At 45.0% G+C, this 22703-nt stretch overlaps 1 long non-coding RNA gene across 2 annotated transcripts in view; it reads left to right on the top strand.

Annotated features, from left to right (window-relative positions):
• Positions 1-697: 697 nt before the first annotated feature.
• The window catches only part of LOC110296252 (uncharacterized), a 30833-nt gene continuing 8827 nt past the window's right edge, over positions 698-22703 (top strand). The window contains exons 1-5 of one of the 2 annotated variants that reach the window (XR_015047554.1): positions 698-937; positions 1582-1724; positions 10555-10809; positions 11649-18431; positions 19094-19266. This is a non-coding gene — a long non-coding RNA (uncharacterized LOC110296252). The remainder of the gene's footprint in view (positions 938-1581; positions 1725-10554; positions 10810-11648; positions 18432-19093; positions 19267-22703) is intronic. The other variant, XR_002378165.3, reaches the window with a different exon arrangement.

The raw sequence follows: 22703 nt of genomic DNA on the forward strand, positions 1-22703 counted from the left end.
TCTGCTTTTTCACTACCTCTCCCATCATGCCTTCCATTCCCTCCCATCCTAGGTGAGTCTCGACCTGGGTGCTGAGAATAAAACCCAGCTCCTCTGCAAGGTGCTTTTAACCACGGAGCCAACGCTCCATCCGCCTCCCACACTAGACACCCGCACCTTCCAAATCCCCCTGAGGGACTTCAACCATGACCCCCTGAGCCCCCGCGAGTTTCCGGAGCTCGGCTGGGTGGGTGGGAACGTGGTGCGCTGGGGAGGTATAGATCGCTTTGGTCAGCGCCTGCCCAGAGGAGTCGGGAAACAGCATCCACAGCTCCTCCCTTCCCAGCCATGGCCTAGAGCGACTAGCTTGGGCACTGGCCACAGACAGAGTCTGGCAGTTCTAAACCCCACCCCAAGCTGACCACTGAATCCCTGGGCTCTGCCTCTCACACATTGTTAAGTTTATCCCTCCCTCCGTTATTGCACCACTCCTGAGCAACAAGCACCGCCCTCAGACTGGTGCCTCAGGCCCGAGCTCCGCCTCTTGCCTGCCTACGTTCCGCCCTCGTCCTGTTGCTCCCCAGCGGGCCCCGCCTCTCGAGCATCAAGCCCCGCCCTCAGTCTATTTCTCCACATCCGGGCTCGGCTCTCTGGGTCCCTGAGCTCCGCCCTCAGCCTCTGGCGTCACGCCGAGGCCCCGCCTCCCACGTGCCAGCGCTCCTCTCCCAGCGCTCACCGGTCCTTCCAACCGTCCTCAGGTTGCACGCGACCCGCAGTGACCTTCCACTGGGTAGGGGTGGGAAGCCGGTGGCTCCGGGCAGCCGTGATAACCCGGCACAGAAGCAGAGTCGCATTTCGGAGCGTCCACTCGTAACGCGGCCTCTCGGACACGGAGCCCGTAGTCCAGGGAAGAGGAGGCCAGGGCGGCCCTGGAGAGGTTGTAGGTGCAGGCGGATCGGTGAGCCGCTCGGAGCGGAACTCCTTTCCCTGACAGTAGAGTCTCCCCTCCCCCTCCGGGGACCGTTACTGGTCGCCTTCTGAAGGATCAATCTGGGATTGTCCCCTAAAGTGGCCGTAGGCACCGTTAGTCTAGGGCACGCTGGCTTGTGGCCTCAGAAGGTAGTGCTCTGGGGTACCACTTTTATGTAGGGATTGTGCCCGGGGCTGGGGCATGGGCGGGAGCTGATGTCCACAGGCAGTGCTAGCAATATGCCAAATGCACCAAGCACCAAGGCAAAGCCACAAGAATGCAGGTTCTTTCAGACAACCCAGTTTTGTGCTAAACCTCAATAGACTTTCTTTTGTCAGGACCATGCAAAGAGTGGAACACCAGCTATTCAGGATGTAGATGAAAGTCGCTCCCCAAAACTAAGAGTGGTGTGAATTATATTTAGTTCCTGCCTCCAAGGGTTTATTAAGATAACTTAAAATGCCTTTGAGATGACAAAAGTTAAGACTCATCATTTTACTTAGATTTTCCTCCTACCGTTATAATTTTAGGCTCTTTCATAATCCTACTAACATTTTACTATATATTATTTTTTCATTAATTCATCAATTTCATTTCATCCTGGCTATGTTCTTTCCTCACTTCCTTCCCAGCATGCACTTGTACCTGCTGTAGACTCCATTCCCTTCAGTACTACAACAGGATTACTTAATCCTTAGAGGATGTACAGCCAAACAAGGTGACTAGCCATCTGCCAGGAGAGCTTATTAAAAGATTTCATTTCTTGGGCATCCAGGTAACTTATCCACAAAAACTCATTGTTTTTTTAAAATATTATTTATGTGTTTTGGTGTTATGACATATATATGTATGTATGAACCCTTGGAACCCTGAAACAGGAGTTACAGACATGAGCTGCCATATGGGTGATGGGAATTGAACCCAGGTCCTCTGGAAGAAAAGCCAGTGTACTTGAGTCATCTCTCCAGTTCTGGGATTATTTTTCAAGACATTTCTCATCTGTGCCTTAAAGACTAATAGAACTGTAACTTTTAAGTGTATCTTTTTTTTTTTTTTAAGATTTGTTTATTATATGTAAGTACACTGTAGCTGTCTTCAGACACTCCAGAAGAGGGTATCAGATTTTGTTATGGATGGTTGTGAGCCACCATGTGGTTGCTGGGATTTGAACTCTGGACCTTCGGAAGAGCAGTCGGCGCTCTTAACCACTGAGCCATCTCACCAGCCCTTTAAAGGGCATTTTTTTTTTTCCTGGAAGAAAGGTTTATTGCATAAGGAAATCAATAGTGTGAAGGTAATTAAAATATTTTTAATTTATGCAAAAGTGTTTCATCTGTATGAAAGTTTTTGTTTGCTGCATCGTAGTATTCAAGAAGTTCTGGAGAATTTCAGATTTTCAAGATTAGGGACATTTAATCGTTTGGTTTTTTTATTTTTTGTTTTCTTTGGAAAGTTTTGGTAGGTTTACTTTCTATTACTTCCACATCTGGGGGGGGGTGTGTCTCAATATATTGCCTGTACCTGTCTCTAACTCCAAGGCACAAGCAATTCTCCTGCCCAATCATATGCTGGAATTACAGGATTGTGATTTCATAACCTTCTACCTATATTTTGATAAGACTTTGGATTTACAGTTTGATAGTGACATGGGATAAGAATTTGGGGACTGTCAAAAAATATATATGAGAACTTAGAAGCTTGGAGAGCAGAGTGTTATGGATTGAATTAGGTTCCTTAAAAACTTATATGTTAGCCTGGTACAGTGCCATATAAATCTATAATTCCAGCACTTGCAAGATAGAGGTATGAGAATTATAAATTCAAGGCCATTCTTGTATATGCATAGATAGATAGATAGATAGATAGATAGATAGATAGATAGATGGATATAGTGAGTTTGAGGCCTGGCTTGGCTATATGAAACCTTGTTTCATATATATGTATGTATGTATATATATATGTATCAAGAAAAAATCCCCAATGATATCATATGGTTGCCCTCACAGACTAATATAACCATTGTCAAGAAAGTAAAATGGCCCAGGTACAGGGTGTATGCCTGTCATCCCAGAACTCAGTACAGCAGGGCAAGAGCCTGGGTTACATAATGGCACTACCTGAAGAAGCAAATGGAAAGACAATACAGAGGGCTGGAGAGATGGTTCCCTGGTTCAGAGCTCTTACTATGCCAGGCATGGAATCAACCTTCTTTAATCCTAGTACTCAGGACACAGAGTCAGGCTGATCTCTGTGCGCCCAAGGCCAGTATGTAGAGGGGCTTTTTTAACCCCCGCCCCCCAAACAACAACAACAACAAGAATCAGCTCCTGTTGCTTTGCAGAAGACCTAGGCTTGGTCCCCAGCACCAACATGGTAGGTTACAGCCTCTTATAACTACAGATGAAGGGGATATGATCCCTCTTCTGACCTCCATGTGCACCACCACACCTGTGAAATCACACAGATGCATGCTGGCAAAACACTTGGACACATTAAATCTTTAAATGTTTTCTTTTTTTAATGATAATACAGATTGGGAAAACAATTTGCAAGCTCTGTCTCTTACAGTCTGTCTTGAATATATGAATAACTCTAAAGTCAACAAAAGACAACCCTATTTAAAAATGAGAAATGATGGTAGGCAAGTGACTAAAGTCTGTAATTCTAGCTACTGGGGAGGTTGAGGCAGGAAGTTCAAGGCCTGCCTCAGCAACTTAGTGAGGCCCTGTCTCAAATTTTAAAAAGGAAAATCAGGACAGAGGGTATAGCTCTAGTAGAACACTGAGCAGAGAGAGAGAGAGAGAGAGAGAGAGAGAGAGAGAGAGAGAGAGAGAGAGAGAAGGATGAGAGGAAGGAGTTGAAGAGATCTTTCTTTTCTTTCTTTCTTTCTTTCTTTCTTTCTTTCTTTCTTTCTTTCTTTCTTTCTTTCTTTCTTTCTATTTGCTTTTTTTATTGGATATTTTCCTCCTTTCCAGGTCTCCCCTTCAGAAACCCCCTATCCCATCCCTCCCTTCCCCTGCCTCTATGAGGATGCTCACCCACCCACCCACTCCTCTCTTCCCTCTCAGGCCTACACTGGAGCACAGAACACCCTCAGGCCCAAAGGCCTCTCCTCCCACTGATGTTCAACAAGGCTACCCTTGCCACATATGCAGCCAGTACCATGAGTCCCTTCATGTGTATTCTTTGGTTGGTGGTCCACTCCCTGGGAGCTCAAGGGGTGGTGGTCTGGCCTGTTGACACTGTTGCTCCCTTCATGGGGCTGCAAACCCTCTCAGCTCCTTCAGTCCCTTCTCCAACTCCTCCATCTGGGACTCGTGTGCTCAGTCCAATCAATGGTTGGCTGCAAGCATCTGCCTCTGTATTTATCAGGCTCTGGAAGAGCCTCTTAGGGGACAGCCATATCAGGCTTCTATCAGCAAGGACTTCCCAGCATCCACAATAGTATCAGGGTTTGGTGGCTGTATATGGGGTGGATCCTCAGGTGGGAGAGTCTCTGGATGGCCTTTCCTTCAATCTCTGATCCACACTTTGTCTCTGTATTTTCTTCTCCCTTCTAAGAAGCACTGAAGCATCCATATTTTGGTCTTCCTTTTTCTTAGGCTTAATATGGTCTGTGAATTGAAACTTGGGTATTCCAAACTTTTGGGCTAATATCCACTTATCAGTGAGTACATACCATGTGTGTTCTTTTGTGAGAGTTACCTCACTCAGGATGATATTTTCAAGGTCCATCCATTTGCCTGTGAATTTCATGAAGTCATTGTTTTTAATAGCTGAGTAGAATTCCATTATGTAAATGTACCACGTTTATGCATCCATTCGTCTGTTGAGGGATATCTGGGTTGTTTCTAGCTTCTGGATGTTATAAATATGGCTGCTATGAACATAGTGGACCATGTGTCCTTATTACATGTTGGAATATCTTCTGGGCATATGCCCAGGAATGGTATAGCTGGGTCCTCAGGTAGTACTATGTCCAGTTTTCTGAGGAACTCCAGACTGATTTCCAGAGGGGTTGTACCAGCTTGCAATCCCACCAGCAATGGAAAGGTGTTTTACTTTCTCCACATCCTCACCAGCATCTGCTGTCCCCTGAGTTTTTGATCTTGGGTATTCTGACTGGTGGAGGTGGAATCTCAGGGTTGTTTTGGTTTGCATTTCCCTGATGACTAAGGATGTTTCTTTAGGTGCTTCTCAGCTATTCGAGTTTCCTCAGTTGAGAATTCTCTGTTTAGCTCTGTTCCCCATTTTAAAATATGATTATTGGGTTCTCTGTAGTCTAACTTCTTGAGTTCTTTGTATATATTGGATCACATCTATCAGATGTGAGATTGGTAAAGATCTTTCCCCAATCTGTTGGTTGTTGTTTTGTCCTATTGACAGTGTCCTTTGACTTACAGAAGCTTTGCAATTTTATGAGGTCCCATTTGTTTATTGTTGATCTTAGAGTGTGAGCAATTGGTGAACTTTCCCCTTGTGTCCATGTGTTTGAGACTTTTTCCCACTTTCTTTTCTATTAGATTTAGTGTATTTGGTTTTATGTGGAGGTCCTTGATCCACTTGGTCTTGAGCTTTGTACAGGGAGATAAGAATGGATCAATTCGCATTCTTCTGCATGATGACCGCCAGTTGAACCAGTACCTTTTGTTGAAAATGCTGTCTTTTTTCCACAGGATGATTTTAGCTCCTTTGTCAAAGATCAAGTGACCCTAAGCGTGTGGGTTCATTTCTGGGTCTTCAATTCTATTCCATTGATCTACTTGCCTGTCTCTGTACCAATACCATGCAGTTTTTATCACTATTGCTCTGTAGTACAGCTTGAGGTCAGGGATGGTGATTCCCACAGAAGTTCTTTTATTTTTGAGAATGGTTTTCACTATCCTATGTTTTTTTGTTATGCCACGTGAATTTGAGAATTGCTCTTTCTAACTCTATGAAGAATTGAGTTGAAATTTTGATGGGGATTGCATTGAATCTGTAGATTGCTTTTGGCAGGATAGCAATTTTTACTATATTAATCCTGCCAATCCACAAGCATAGGAGATCTTTCTGTCCTCTGAGGTCTTCTTCTATTTCTTTCTTTAGAGACTTAAAGTTCTTGTCATACAGATCTTTCACTTGTTTGGTTAGAGTCACACCAAGATATTTTATATTGTTTGTGACTATTGTGAAGGGTGTCATTTCCCTAATTTCTTTCTCAGCCCATTTATCCTTTGAGTATAGGAAGGCTGCTGCTTTGTTTGAGTTAATTTTGTATCCAGTCACTCTGCTAAATTTGTTTATCAGATGTACGAGTTATCTGGTGGAGTTTCTAGGGTCACTTAAGTAAACTATTATATCATCTGCAAATAGTGATATTTTGACATATTCATTTACAACTTGTATCCCTTTGACCTCCTGTCTAACTGCTATAGCTAGAACTTCAAGTACTATGTTGAGTAGATAAGGATAAGAAAAGGCAGCCTTGTCTAGTCCCTAATTTTAGTGGGATTGCTTCAAGTTGAAGAGATATTTCTTTAATGTTATAAAAGTAGCAGTAAGAACATGGAAAATTTATTGCATAATCATTTTTATAATGCATGTAAAACACAAATCAAAATTTTACTAAGATACCCCATGAAACTTTTAGGTTGTCTGAAAGAGAAAGTTTTGTGGAGGGAGATATGGGTTCCCTTATACACTGATATTGGAAATGTAAAATGATTTTAAGAGTCGTATTACAAAGAAAGCCCCTTTGAAAACCTATGGAATACTTCTTTGAAAATTCAGTTACCATGTGACACAGAAATTCCACTCCTATGTGTATAGCAAGGAGTAAAAATATATGTCCACTTCAAATTTGGTACACGGGTTATTTCTAGGGAGATTTCTCAGTGATAGAGACTGTGTTCAAGCCCCAGAACCAAAAAGAAAAGGTTAAAACAAATTGGTATGGACTAGAGACATGGCTCAGCAGTTAAGAGCACCGACTACTCTTCCAAAAGTCCTTAACTGAACTCCCAGCAACCACATGGCAGTTCAAGACTATCAGACACTGACTTCTGGTGTACAGATGTACACTATACATGCAGACAGCACCATATACATAAAATACATACACAAATGGGTACATGAGTATTATACTAGCATTATTCATCACTGTAACCATCAAATCAGAGAAAAAAAAATTCAAAGCCCCAGTGATTAGCTCCTGAGAATTGCCCTTACGATTTCACTGGTGTATAAACAGCTTGCTCAGGTATTTTCACTAATTAAAAATTGGAAGCTGGTAGGAATGAGGACTTGGCTACCTTAGCTGCATTCTAGATACAAGTCAAATTAAAATCAGTTCTATTTATCTCCTATGCAGAGACCAAGGATAAAATAGCAGTTATCACTAGGTTGTGGTTTCCTCATAGTGGAAAGCAAGCACACATGAGGCTAAGTCACAAAAACTCAGCTGGTCTGTTCACTCCCTGCCAGGAACCAAACCCAGGGCCCAGTGCTTTGTACACAAGCACTCTGGCATGGAGCTCCTGCCCCAACCCCTAGGAACTCATGGGAGGCCTCTGACTATGTATGTTATATGTCCTATGTAGTCACTTTAGTTAACTAAGGAAGCTGTGTGAGAAAGTTATGTGGGTTCCCATGGAGTAGAGAAGTAAACGGGAAGGAGAAGGCATGGTCAGTACCTTTCGGAAGACTTCCTAATACTGACCTACACCTCTGATATATTGGTGTTAGGCAAAAACTTAGTACATGTATCATCAGGATGGCTTAGCCCATGAAGCTGCTTGTCACCAAGCCTGATGATCTCAGTTGATCCCCTGAACCCACAGATCAAAGCTGAGAATGGATTTCTTCAAGTTGTCTTCTGACATCTACACATGCACTGCCATGCACATGTATACACACACACACACACACACACACACACACACACACACACACAGATATAATTTAGAAACTTTAATATGTGGTCACTACTTGTCTGAGGACAGAATGGAAATACATACAGCCTTTATTCTCATCAGTCACCCAGTTAAAATGAAGAAAGGTTAGCCCTATGTCATAATACACTCTTGTATGAGACACAAGGATCACGCATTTGAACCCAGCCCACTCTGTGTAGTGAGACCCAGTCTCCGAACCAAAGTCTATTAGTGAAATAAAGATTTGCTGCTGAGAAGAAAACGATTAACTTCTATTAGACTTTCTTAAGCTTTATTAAATTGTAAACCTCAATAGATAATTTATTTAGATGCCTCTATATAGAGGGTGAAATAGAAGACTCAACTGAAGAAAGGGTCTACAGTCAGTGTGGAGGCAGAAGGAAATGAAGTAGATATGGAGGAGGTGGAGAAGATTTAAAATGGAGTTTCTAATTGTAAATTCCACTAGAACCCCAGAAGGGAAGTTGAGAATGGATGTGAGTTTGTTTTTAAAAGATGTTGAGTTCTTTCTCCAAACTATTGAAAATTAGATTACTAGGTCAGAAATCACTAAGAATACCAAGGAGCATACATAAGAATACTTGCAACCTAGGTACATTGGAGTCAAACAGGGAACAGAAACCAAAGAGTGGGACTTAAAATTAGTTGCACTGGGTTCTTAGGGCTGCCACATCCAAGTGCTGCAGACCGGAAATTTATCATCTCAGGTTCTGGCCTGAGGATGTAGCATAGTGGAGGAATACATAGATACTTAGACTCCATGAAGTCCTAAATTCAGCATCCCTTCTTTCAGAAAAATTCATAGGATGTTGACAGAAGTATGCTAAAACTGTACTGAGTTTATGATATCTAAAACCTTTATTAGGGCTCCCTGTGCCTCTTCCTGGCTCTGATGATTAGCTGAAAATCCTTTGTCTTTGGCTTGCAGCTGTAACCCCCAAGTATCTCCTTCTCTCCTTCTTTCCCTCTTCCTTTCTCCCCACCCCCTGTGTGCTAGTAGGTTTATTTCAGGACAGGGTCATGTTATGTTTCCTGTGTGAGCCTTGGTTGCTCTCTTGAGGTCAAGTAATCTTGCTCCTTCAGTGTGTCAAGAAGCTGGGTACAGGTGTATGCTCTGTGTGGTGTTTTCTGCTTTTATGGAACACCTGCCATGGCTTGGAGATATAGCTCCATAGTAGAGTGTTTGCGTAACATGTTCAAAGTCCTAGGCTTAATGTTCAGCATAGATATAAAATAAACAAGCAAACAAATGACCACAGATACCAGCTCATGTGTAATTCCAGCAGTGGGAGGCTGATGCAGAAATATTTGTCAGGAGTTTGATACTAGACTGAGCTACACAGTAAAGTTGGGCTAGCCTGGCCTACAGGGAGAATAGCCTAAAACTCTAGATTCTTGTGTTTCCAGCCTTTCAAGTGCTGTGATTATAGATGTGCATATGTGGCTAGTATCACCTCCCCTTAACTAAGTATGTCAGCAATAACAGATGGTCCTCCGTTTATGGGGCTAAAAGCCCAGTGGGCTCATTTTAAATGGAAAGTATCTTAATCTAAAAGGCAATTAAGATGGACGTGGTGTCAGTGTTTGTAACTCCAGCACTTAGGAGGCTGAGGCAGGAGGATCTCAATGAACTCAAGGCCAGCTTTGAACTCAATAATGAAGCCCTTCCTCAAACAAACAAACCAAGCAGTTAATACCCAAGTGCCTAAACCTTACAGCATGCCAATACAGTGCCTTGTACAGTATCTGGTATTTCCCTATCTGAATGCGTGACTGAGAGCTGAAACTTCTGTCGTTGCCCAGCCTCACAGAGAGTATAACAGGCTCAGCTCTGAATGCGTCTAAACTGTGCTCTGTCTGCCCTGCATAGGGGTGGCTAGTCTCCTGGGTTTTGTGGGGATTTAGAAGGCTGTTCTCAAGACTACCAAGGAACCAGAGGATGGGTGATAATAATCAAGAGGAGAAATGATTGTTTAAAAAAAAATAGCCAGTATTTTCTTGTACGGTTTAAATTGGCTGGGTGATTTTTCCACCAGCCAGTATGAAATAGAAAAGGCTAGAAAGTTTTGGTAAGTAGAAAAGTAATTTCTTCCAGGATGATATTTAGATATTTATTAATATCTACTCATAGATATTTAATGCCCTATTCCCGAGAGTAGTACATTCTAAGAACAAAATGAGTCCTTACTGACTTCATTACACCACAAAAGATGCATATGAACACCTTAAAATCTTAATGGACATGGTTGTTTGTAGAAGAAGTCAGCTTCATCATGCCCCATTGACACAGCCAGTGTAACCATAGAAATCTCAGGACACAGAATTTTATAAGTTCATTGTAATGACCAAGGCAAATAGATGCCTACTTGTGTAACTGACAGTGTATCTCAGGAGACAAGATGAACATCTCATCTGGCAGTTTTCTGGGACTAATAAAAAGTAATATGCAATAAGCTAGTTTTGGAGAGAAAAGTCTCTTTGATGGTAAATTAGAGATCACACAGTCTTCTAAGCACCTTCTTAACAAGAAAATAGATCTAATTAAGGAGATTTATATCTAATTTAGTTCTATACCTCCTTTCCAGTTAGTACTAGGAGAGGAATGAGCGTGTGTGACCAAAGGTGACAAACTTCATTGAATCTAAAAAATTTATAAATCTCATATTACAGGGAGGAGTCAAAACAAAAGCTCATGTTACCTTGCAAAAGATGACAAAGCTTTTGAAAGTAAAAATTCCCAAGCCAGTGACCATTGGAGAAGCCTGGCCAACATTTTGTTGAATATTGTGTCCTGAGTCTCTAACCTGCTACCCTCTGAACTGAGACCTCAAGTGCCGGCCCTGAAAGGAAGAAAAAGGATGACTTGGAAGCAGGGCTGCAGAGAAGCACCTCAGCAGGCAGAGGCCATGTTTTGATCACATGCTGGTAACTATTTATAAATGAGAGAGGAATTCTATTTTTTTGCCTGAAATAGGCAAGAAAATGGGAGCTGCAGGATGGTTCAGGAGTTAAGAACATTTGCTTATGTGGAGGACCGAGGTTTGATTCCAAACCACATGTTGGCTCACAGTGTTCTGTCAAAACAAGAACTTCGATACTGTAGCTCCAGTATCAAAGGTCAGCTGGTATCCTCTGGCCTTTGAGGGCACCATGCAGGCAAAAGTGTAGTGAGCATGCAGATACATGTACCCAAACACTCATGTATAGAAATGTCAGCAGGTGGAACAGTAGAAATAAGCTCTCCTGTCAACAAAAGAAGTTATGTAAAATTTTTCACAAAGCCCAAGTCGTTATGTATAGCTAGAGGTATCCAGATGTACCACCACCAAAGGCCCATTTCTGGATCCATTCTCGAGAATATGGAGACGGCACTTGGATAAATGAGGTACCACTGAAATGGCCACTCTCTTGAACTTAGTGAAAACCTTCCCCTGGCTTCCATAGCACTAGAGAAGCCTTTTTTTTAAAGGGTCCCTATGAACAATGTTCTCTGATTTGAGTGCCAGAAAGTCTCTTCTCATTGTATAAATATAGCTACTTACACACACCCATTGTTAGTGACAGAGCCATCCCTCCCAGACCACAGGGAGCACATCTCCCATAAATCATTGTTTCTCCTATCCATACAGCAGTCATTTTCTCTCCATTAAGAAAGCTAATACTGTTTAGAGGCCACGTTCAAAATAGGAAAAGGCATTTGTGGAGCTTGTTCTTAGCACAGAGAGCTTCAGAGACCCCCAACCATTTCCTTCTTTCTCCTACAGCTCTGTGTCCTGGGGCCATTGCAAACCAACCCAGCACTGCAGAAAAACAAGTCCAGCAATGAAATGCTTTAAAAGCTGTGACAGCAAGCTGGATACAATGTCTCATACCTGCACTTGGGAAGCTGAAGCAGGAGGACTGCTGAAAGTCTGAGACCAGCCTGGGCTACATGTGAGACTGTCTCAAAAAACACCCCCCCCCCCCAACAAAACAAAACAAAACCAAAACGAGAAAGAAAAAGAATAACACGATGTCCTGGTGTCAGTGGCTCTTGGATCACTCTAGTTTTCTCTACTCTGACTGTATCAACAAACTAACTCCTTAGAAACCACCATGTGGCGATGTGACCTGCAGATGCCTCAGAAATAGCTACTGTCTGGCATCCCGGTCGAGGTTTTGCATGATTTCTTTCATGGCTGCACATGCTTTTCTTCTTAAGGCTTTGGCTTGGCCTACTTACTAGAAGTGTTCAATGGCACACAGATGCTTTCTCTGTACTGTCTATTCTCACTCTGTCTAGTTCCGCATTTGATGTCGCTATCTTCTCCAGATACTAATGCCAGAGTGTTGACATAGGCAGAGTTCATACAGCTTTGTATTGTGCTTAAATGTCTTTGGGTAAATGCCTGTCTACATAATCACTCATCATTGTAGGCCTTGCATCTGTGCTGGCCGTGACATCCATAGTCAGAGCTGGGTGAGGCTCTTCTTCAAGGAGGGACATTACAAGAAAGCCTCTGCTTTCTCCTCCCTTGTGGAACTTCATGAAAAGCTTGGCTGAATAAAGCGCAGGATGGTTTCTCTGAGTCCTGATAGGATGAGAACTATATCCTTGCATAGTCCACAGAGCTTCAGGTCCTTTGTCTGCCCTTAGAGGTATGTCTGCTTCTTTCTCGCCACAAGTCGGAAGCCCAGAAGCACCAGAAAGTGAAGGTCCTTTTTAGAGAACGTAGTCTCTTTTTCTGGTGTGACTACTTTTGTTCTCTGTCTCTCTCCTCTCTTTTATGTTTTAGCCCAGGCTGTCATAGAACTTATCATCCTGTGGCCACTGCCTCCTGTGTGACCAAATTGCATGTGTACACCAGCATGCCTGGTTTTTGGGTTTGTGCATGCTCCACAAACACTCTACCAATTGAGCTATATCCCAACCTCCATTTTGCTTTCTTTATGAGGGTCCAGGTTTTCAAATTGGCCCAGTTACATGCTTGTGTGAAGAGTCACAGAATGCATTGGTCAATGCCACTCTGCAATTCCCTTTCTTAAAACCATATAATAGAGTTGACCATTGGCTTGCTTTGGTGAGAAACCTATGTAGAGAAGCAAGGTAGTCCAGAAAGGAGGCTGGGTCTGTTGCAGTCAATGGGATACTCTTTTGTTTTTAGTCTGAGAAGTGCAATCTATTGGAGAGAAAGTTTCAGTTGCCCAATGATCAGAAGTCTGAGAAAAAAATGCTTTCATAGGTGCTAGCTGGTGACTGTGTGTGGGAAAGAGAAGCTGGAAGAGCTAGGCTTGCCCTCTGGCCAAGGGACAGTGCTGAAGGTAGCAGCCTGACAGTGTTTGGGTATGGGGCAGTGCTGTTGCCCACATCAATCTGTGTGATTGATTGTGCTCAGCCTTTTCTTCTCTGTTTGAGATAATCTTGCACTATTACAAAAAAAAAAAAAAAAAAAAAAAAAAAAAAAAAAAAAAAACACACCAAACCAAACAAAAACAAACAAAAAAACCAAAACAAAAAACTGAAACAAAATACCAGATTAATAGCTACATTTTGTTGTTTCTTTGAACAAATATTGAAATAGGACCATTTGGGTGCAGGTCTGATCATTTGAATCTGAACAGCACCAACTGTAAAGGGCATCTTTTCTCTGCATTGTAGTAGTAGCTATATCAAGGTTTGGTGCATGGAATGATTCTGGGAGGACAAACGGCTGGTAAATCACCATTGAAATGACCACTGGCTTGGGAAATAGGTAAAGGTGTCATTTGATATCCTTTACCTGTAGAGAGACCTTTGTCCTTTCTGCTTCATTAGTGACATTTTTCTTGCTGGTATAAGTGCTGGTTCTACTTCTGATAATCTCCGTGTTTTGGGAGGGCACTGCATTGCCTCTATAGCCCTTAGTGGTAAAAAGCCCAGAGGGAGGAAAGCTTTGTGTCTACTGTACAGCTGATGCTGGCCTCCAAGCAGCACTGATGGTGCTGCAGCTTTCTTGGAGCTGCTGCTCTAGCTTGGTACCAGCAGCTGAATATGAGGCCCCGAGATGGTTCTCTCTTGACCCTTCTCTTAGAGACTGGCTTGGACTCAGCTGGCTGCCTCATTTCATTGTCTGCATCTTTAGGATAATTGGAGTCAGTATTGCTCAGGGTTAAAAGGCCTTCCAGATAGGCTGACTGACATTATAGTAGTCCATGAAGGTTAAGGCAGAGCCCATGTTTCTCCCACCCTGGCCAGGTTTCTTTACCAGCCAATGCTCTGGTCATCAAAACCAGCATTTGCCTCACTTTCCAACCTACCATACAGGAATCATTCATTTGGAAGCAAGACATATGTGAGGCATTTTTCCTAGGATCACATTTACTTGATAACTGACTCACAAATGAAGTTATTTGTTCTATAAATATCCTATAGCAAGTTTTGGTCAAAAGTTACACAAGCGTCAAAATTATATTTTCTGAGTCTATTTTCTAGTTGTAAGTTGGAGGAAGTAGGAGACCAAAGAGAGCTTTGATGTCCGTACTGCTAAGTTTAGACGCAGTCATCTGATTGGATGAAGAATGTTTTTCAATCTTCTGAAATCCTCTAGACAGGTATGCCAGGATTTAACATTGGTTTTGGGAAGCTGGTCTAATATTCTTTGGGTCACAGTACTTTTCATCATGTAGACCTCCATATCACACAGTCTTGATGAAGCTAATCTTCCTAGAAGAGTTTTCAGGTTCACAGTCTAGGTGTACTTGGACTCTAGACATTAGTTTATCCTTTCACTCTGTGCAGGAATTCACATTGGCCAATGGCTTGAATTGCCTTTTGTGAGGGGATGCTTTGGTTTTTAAAAATTCAGACATCCGAACATATCAAATAGGTTTGGACACATGTCATTCTCACAGATTTCTAGGTCAACATAGGGGAAGGATGTGTGAGCAAGTTGTGCAGGGGAGGACCAGGAGCCCACCCAGAGGCCCAGTTGACTGCAGGGGCTCTAACACTCTTCTGACCTGCATTTGTCTGGTGATGGCTGTCATAGGGGGTGATCTTCAGGATGATCCGGCACTGCTTCTCTTGGGCAGCTCTTCCATGAGGAAGGAAGCCTGGGTGTTGGGAGGGGTTACGGAATCCTTTAATTCTCATGGCAGGAGTGCAGTGTCTAGAAATGGCTTGTTTGGATTCCATAGGATAGTTGTTCACAGTGAGTGGCTATGCTGCTGCAATTTCCAGGGTTAATCCATAACTGGTTATGTTCTTCTAAACTGGTCACCCCTAATGGTGCTAAGTGTCAGGATGGTGGAGTAGTCTAAGGCTCCAGCCTCCGGTTAGGCCTCTCTACCATTGGGAAGGCCCTGATGATCACATCATTTCCTGTATCTGAATTCATTCCTGTTACAACTTTGCAGTTATCCCACTTCTGAGATGGCTGGTAAATATTTTGAGGAGAATACCCTTTGCGTTGTTGTTCTCTGTGTAGACAGGTTAAGACTGTAAATAACATGAACCAAGATAATTAGGGATTTCCTGGGGCAGCAGAATTGTAGGGTAAGAAACTAGAAAGGCCGAGAAACCATCGGTCCTTCTATTCTGGAGAATTATAAGTGGCCTGCCATGTACATATCCTACACTCCCCTACCAAGGAAGTTATGGTGTTGGTGCTGGGTCTCCTACTTTATCCATATAGCTTGCTGCCTAAGTAACAGCCAAGTGTATTTTATTTTGACCACAGTCAACATATCACTGAATGGGAAAGGTGCCATTTGCCTCCACAGGCACTCTGCAGTACTACTTAGCTGTCCTATTGCAGCAGATAAGAAATAGCATAATTAGCCTCAGGACAACTCTAGAAGAACTTTCTCTGGTTTCTCCTACTCAACAGTTTTTGCAGGAATTTTCTAGAGTGGAGGGTATTCTTCCTGTTTTCAGCAAATGTTTTCATTTTCTTCAGTTGCTAGTGGCCACTTCAGGCCAGTGTACCCGTCTCTGATAACTTTGGAGCTGACCATACCAAGGCCATCTTGTGGGACCAATGTGGACAGGGAAAGGTGATTCCTTAATTCTTGTCTCCTTGAGGCTGAGGGTACCTGATTGTGGATCTAGTGACAGCTGGAAATGTCAGGTGGCTCAGGGATCACTTCTATACTGGTTAGGAATGTAAATACCACAAAGCTGAGTTATTGAGAATTACCTGGGCTGAGCAGAGAGTGTAGGGTAAGAAGCAGAGAAGGCTGGAAATCCTTGTATGGGTCACATGGCCAATATTTACTGAAGCTTCATGGCAACCAGTGCATGTGTAGGGAAAGGATGCACGTTGGTCTAAGGACTACGGTGTGGAAGGCAAAGCAGGAAGCACCCACTGTTTCTTTCAGGATCTTGTCACTGTTCTCAGTACCTCTCAGGATCCAAAACATTGCTTCCTTGAAGAATATCTTGCAATAAATCTGAGCCAGATTGAGACTCTATGTGGCTAAGACCACAGGCTAGTAGATAGAAGTACTAGGCCTCAGAACATAATTGGGCAACATTGAAATTTGTTTACCTCTGTTCCACCTGCACGTGATCACAGCAGGGACATGAAGGAGACCTTGCAGTACATTGCATGCACGCATGGACACATTCAGAGGGACTGGCTCTGTGAGACCTTCTCCCAGGAGGCTTCCTCATCTCTTTCCACACTGCAGTCCAGGCCAGGGTTTTCACCCTTCCTTGGGGAGAGACCAGCCATACCATTCTGGTTGTGGCCCCTCAGGCTTCCTGGCAGCCCTGGTGCCTGCTCTCTGCTTCCTTCATCCCCATACAGAGCATCTCTGAGTTGGGTCCATTCCTCATGTCCCTGTCCTCTTTTCTGTTCTCTTCCCTCTGTCCATGCTGATGCAGTCTGCACTCAGATCCACCTAATTCTTGCCTGGAATACTGCAGTCTCCTCTTCACTGGCTCTCTCTCTCGCCATGCTATTCCCAGCCTTAAGATGCTTCTAGGCAGCGTGGTTCCTGTCGGTGAGCTCTGAGCTCTGCAGTGGATCTGCCGGACTCCTGAGCCTCAGCTTCCTGTGCTCCCTGTTCTGTCCACTGTGCTCCCTGCTCTGCCTCTGGGCTGTGGTCACTGCTCCTGGGCCATGGATCCTCTCTCCTGCCCCCACCCAGGTGCCCACTGTTTGCCCAGTCAGGGCTCTGCAGACCTCTGTCTAGCCGAGGTAGTCTTCTTTCTTTGCCATTCCTGTTTGTTCTAGGCCAGCTGTATCTGCATATCCTTGTGGGTCCTCACTCTCTGAACACCTTCCTGGGTGCCCTGGGGCTAAAGGAAGGAAGGAAAGGGGGGATGGATGCCCTTAGCATGGGCTGGAGTGTTCAGCATGGCTGGCTTCTCTCCTGGACTGTTCTTTCTTCGTCTCCTCTGCCTTTTGTTTACACTGGGCTGAGTCCACTGCTTCTGTGCAGAATACTAGAGGCCACCAGTCTTGAGGAAGAAAAACCTGGGTGATCCACAGTTCTCCTCACAGGCTGATGCCACCAAGTGTTGAAGATGTGCCTTTTCAATTCCTCTTTACTTTATGGCCTGGCTCACTCTTCACTTGAAAAATTCCCAAGTCCAGGCTTGTAATGTGCTGTATCCCAAACTAGGGCAGGAGTGCACAAAAATGCAAAAGTAGCCTGGTGATGACCCAGTGATAGGAAGCTTGCCTGGATGCATGCCAAGGCCTTGGGTTCCATCCCTGATGCTACAAGTTCATAATATCAACAAATCAGTGCTAGCCATTTCCCAGCCAGGCTTCAATCCCATGACTCAAAGATAGAAGCTGTCGTGTCAGGCCTGCATACTTGTCTGGCTCTGCACTCTTGGTTCTTGCCAGCAGCCCACCTTTGCCCTTTTCTACCTCTCCAGACACATAGAGCTAGGTTCCTGGCACTGACTCTTGCTAGTTGCAGGCTTAGGCTAGCCTTTCCCTGTGTCCACCCAGGACTTGTCCTTTAACTTCATGCTGCTTTCAAGCCACACCTTCCTGACCAGCCTCGGGAGCACCAAGAGCTCCTCTGTTGTACTGAGGATCCACTTCATCAACGTCGGCTCCATCGTCCTGTGTAGCAGCTGATAGTCTATGGATCTGAGGAAAGCCAAGCCATCCAGGAAATTTCCTGTTCCCAGAGTCCCTGCAGAGTTGTGAAAATTGTTTCATTGCACCGTCTTCCTCCGTGGACTAGGAGAGCCTCATGGTTAGCCATTCCTTAGTGGCAGGCCAGCCTGCTCTCCAGGACAGGTGACCTGAAACCCTGCAGAACACATCTCCATTGAGTTTGGGCCCATTGAATGATGGTGTGAGCACTTGTCACTGAAGGCTGCTCCCAAATTCCCCAGCTTGTGCTTAGACCTGTCAGTCAGTGTTCTCACTGACATAGCTGAGTACTCAAAGATGGGACTCCAGATTCCACGTGCTTGTCTCACCTGTGTCGGGTGTGAGTCTGCTTCTGGATTTCTCTACACATCTGGTACACCAATGTTAGGGCAACAGTGTGGCCAACTCCAAGTTCTGGACCCTGGACTTTGTTTTTGCTTCCTGGAGCACCAGTGTGACCTGGACAGGGTAGGTGCTCAATCCTGGAGGCTGGGCCTTCTCCCCTCTCCTTTAGCTTCTTGCCTGTTCCTCTTCAGGGTTTATTGTAGCTTCCTTGGTCTTCACCAGCCTCCTCTTGCCTGTCTTACCTTCTATCTATAATCTTCCCTCTTCTCTCTCAGCTCTTAGACTCCTCCCATGTCCCTTATGTTCCCCTCTTGTTCTCATGTGTCCCCTCTTCCCATCCCTGGTCCCCCTTTCCTTCCCTCTGCTCTAGCTTTTGCCCACAGAAAGCTAAGGAACTTCTGGCATCTGATCCATGTCTTTAAGGACGCTAGCAGGGTAGAGCAGGCTGGCCCTGGTGTGTCCCCTTCAGTGACTAGGACCTGAGGAAGGAGAGTCATCTGAAAAGACCAGAGTAGCATGAGGAGGTGGGAGGCATGCACAAAGGGATGCTCTCACATTCTCTAGCTTAGGTTTTAAACTGATGTCTTTATTAATCAAATACACATTTACTCAGAAAATCCTGTGTGAAAGCAAACCTTTCCCATCTCTTTTTCCAGAAGGGAAAGATGGTGAATCATGGTGAAGTAATTTGTCCCAGGTCATGAATGGGGTGGATGCTAGAGCTGGCTCTCTACTCTGATACCCTCTGGGTGTCACTCTCAGATGAACTACCCTTCTGTCCACAGTAACACACGCACCTGTAAAGCATATCAGCCAATCAAGCCCAGGCTACAGTTAGCATTGTGTGGAAGTCATCATGGACATCTACCAGATCAATCACCAACTCCCAGAGATGGGTGGCCTCAAGGAACTGTTCGAACTGAGATTCGCCAATGATTTGATCTTCATGAAACGCTGGGTAAGCCCTGCATTGGGATTGTGGAAAGGGAGCGTTGTTTCCTAACTGAGGCAATCAATCAGAAGAGGGGCCCACACACAGGAGCCCGCTGCAGGAATGGGGCCAAGGTTGGAGCACTGCAGGTGGGTGGAGGTCTTCCTTTGGGTGATTTTCTTCCCCTCCCTGTCTTATTCTCCCTACTTATTCTTTCTCTGTGCACTGGGGTGGAACCTAGCACCTCTCTGCTAGCCTCGCTAGCTAGCATTCCTCGACTGAGGTGCATGCTCTTAGCCCAGGGTCTCTGGTGGTTCCTATGGCATCCAGGCAGGAGCAGGAAACAGGACAAAGGAGGCAGGATTGCTGGGATCAGGAGCAGTGGGAGCAGGAAGGGAGCTGGCACAGAGCATGCCAGCTGAGCCTTGTCTTCCCTGCCTGGTGCTGGTCCTTAGTCGTCCCTCCAGTGTTCTTCTTGAAGTGTTGAGCTAGACTGACCTTGGAAATGAATAGTGTAGCTGAAGGTTGCATCCTGTCACTGCTGCAGACCAGTACTCCTAAAAGGAAATACCGTGTCAACCCCCAAGCAGTCCCATCCATGATGTAGCCTGCTCTGTTCTCCTCCCCTTACTCCTGGGTAGGGTTGTGTGGCTGGAGCTGGCCCACAAGACACCTTTAAGACCAGGAGGCATAGAACCACCATCACAGCTTCTTTCCAGGGCCTAGAACACACAGAACAGGCATAAAGGGGAGGCCAGGCCAATAGCCAATAAGAGCAGGTAGTCTTTCAGGTCCCTGAGTGAACATCAGCTGTGGACCATTGGCTGTGTCTGACACTAGGCCTGGGAGGACCATTCAGACCCCTCTTGCCACTCCTCCACTAACACACAATGCTCTTGAGCTGTACCCCGCCTGCTGATCTTTCTAACATGGTTGTTATTGGTAACAAGAGTCTTTTTACAGTGAAAAGCATTAACTTTGTGTCACCTTATACCCTAGCTGCAAACCCCTGGAGTAGTGAGTTTTAGCTGCGTGTTCTGAGTTCTGTCTTCTGAGTGCTAAGAGCCAGGCTTCTCTGAGCACTGCCACCTTATGGACAGTGAATTGAAGTCAGAGAGGGAGTGCCAGAGGACAGGGCATTTAGCAGCCTTCACCTGTTTTTCCTAATGTAGGAGGGGCTCAAAGGCAGAAAATGCAGTGGGTAACATTTGCCAGTAGTGAGAATAAAGTCAGTGCCGGGCAGAATAAAGACCTGTGCCCTGGCCTGTTCCCTCCTCCTATCACTGTCTGCTGTGGGCTTGGGTACATACCCATAGGAAGGAAACCTGTCCAGACCAGAAACTGTTGCCTGTCTCACGGCCAGCCTTCCTCCCCCTGCCCCTGTTTGCTCAGTCTGTCTGCCAGGTGCTGCAGGGCTGATGAGAACCTGCCTAGAAGGAGTTTTAGGCTAGCCTGGTCTACACAGAGAGAGTTCTAGGACACCCAGGGCTACACATTATAAATATGTCTGTAAACAAACAAATAAACAACAACAAACCTGTCTAGAGCAGGGGCCACTTTGGCTTCCCCCAATCCAAGCTGTCACCTCCCTCCCCTGAGTGTTCTTATTGTTCTGATGGGGCTGTAATAGTAGCTCTGTAGCCTGCCGTGGCTTATCCCCACCCACTGCCAGTGGCATCAAGGTGCAGCAAAGGAGGGGATGGGGTTCTTAAGGCCCAACTCTGAGGAGTACTCTGAGTCCATCAGAGATGTGTCCTTCTGTCCTTGGTAGGAAAAGGAGCTAAACCTATCTGTGTACTGGACAAAGCCAGGACCGTACCTTAGGCCTGTTCTGCATATAGCCTGCTGCCCTCTTCTGGGTCTGACATATCTCCCAGGCACATACCATTCCATGCCAATGAATCTGAGGCTCCTGCCCCTGTGCCCATTCTACAGCAGACAATGGCCATCTGAGCTCATTTTTCAGTTACTTGATCCCCATACCTGTTCTAGGCCCAGTTTGTGAGGTGTCTATCTGAACCTCAGAGTATGGCAGCATTCAGAAGGGTGACCAGTGAAGAGGCTGGCTGTCTTGGACTATACCTGCTGGGAGAGGCAGTGTTGGGCTCTGGAGAGCAGTGGACATGCTGTGTGGTAGGTCTCCTGTGGCAGTGACCACCATCTCATGAGGTTGTATATCCCAGCTCCAGAGCAGGTGCTGGGACAAGTATGGGATCCACCTCCATCCCACCCACTGACTACTTTTGATCTCAATCATAAATTCCTTCATAGTTAAAAAATAAAAATCTTTTTCCTCTTTCAGCCTAATGGTCCCCAACAGTGCTGGGCTGGGACTGGGTAAATGGATGTCTTAAAGCAGTTCCCAGGGTAGGAGGTGATGTCCAAAGGTCTATTGTGGAGATGGGGTCCTGTAATCAGGGAAGGGTTAGGTGCCTCTGTGTCAAAGGACCTTCTCATAGTGCCACCCAGAGGTAAGAGGTGCAACAGCTGCGTGCAACCTTTATTCAAAGCCAGGATGTCAGGCATTGGGCTTTGAGGAGACCTTGCTCCCTGTCCCAGGGACCTTCCACTGGTCAGATCATGAAAGCATGTAAATATGAAGGGGTGTGGAAGGAGCTCCTGGAGCACCTAGATAGGCGTGTGTGTGTGTGTGTGTGTGTGTGTGTGTGTGTGTGTGTGTGTGTATGTGTGAGAGTGAGACAGCTTTTTTTTTTTTTTTTTTTTTTTTTTTTTGTAGAGGGTCTCCTTTGTATGGTGCACAGAGGGGTCTTTTAGATCCACAGGCACAGCCCTTTCTTCTTTCATAGTTACACGGTTAGTTTCACAGAATCTTTGCTGTCTTTACATTGCTTTGCATGAAATTAAAGTAAAAAAACACCACAAGCCAAGTTCATACCCACAATCCTAGTATTTGGGAAGCTAACACAGGAGTCTGATCCCAGCCTGACCTACATAGCAAAATAAGGCCTGAAAAAAAAGAGAAGGTGCCACAAGGGCATAGGAGAGTGTGTGTTGGATGATTAGTAATGGGGCATTGGAAAGAAGCCTGTAGTCCTGTGATTTCAGTCCACGAATCGGCACCATTTTAGGCTCTGAGCTTATTCGTTGAAGCCCCTACCTTCTCAGACAGCATCAGTAAGAGTTTGCTGGCCTGTAATTCACTACCCAGCGTGGGTCACCCTCAAACTCATGGCAGCTCTCTGCCTTAGCCGCCTGAGTGCTGAGATTAGATGTGAGTCACTGTGACCAGCCTTCCTACTAGCATTTTATAAAAAGGTGTGGTCCACAGTTCTGCTCCATGTATCTAGTCAAAACAGAATCTGAACACACAAACCATCCTTGAACTCCATTCAGGCCAGTCTGACAAACTTGGTCCTCTAGGATTGGTCTAAGACTTAAGTAGGAGAAAGCCCTGGCTCTGGTCCTCATTTATCACATGAAGAAGTCAGTCCTGTTCAGCTGTT

Source organism: Mus caroli, unplaced genomic scaffold (assembly GCF_978045245.1).
Source record: "Mus caroli unplaced genomic scaffold, Mus_caroli_1 scaffold_7, whole genome shotgun sequence".
NCBI lineage: Eukaryota > Metazoa > Chordata > Mammalia > Rodentia > Muridae > Mus > Mus caroli.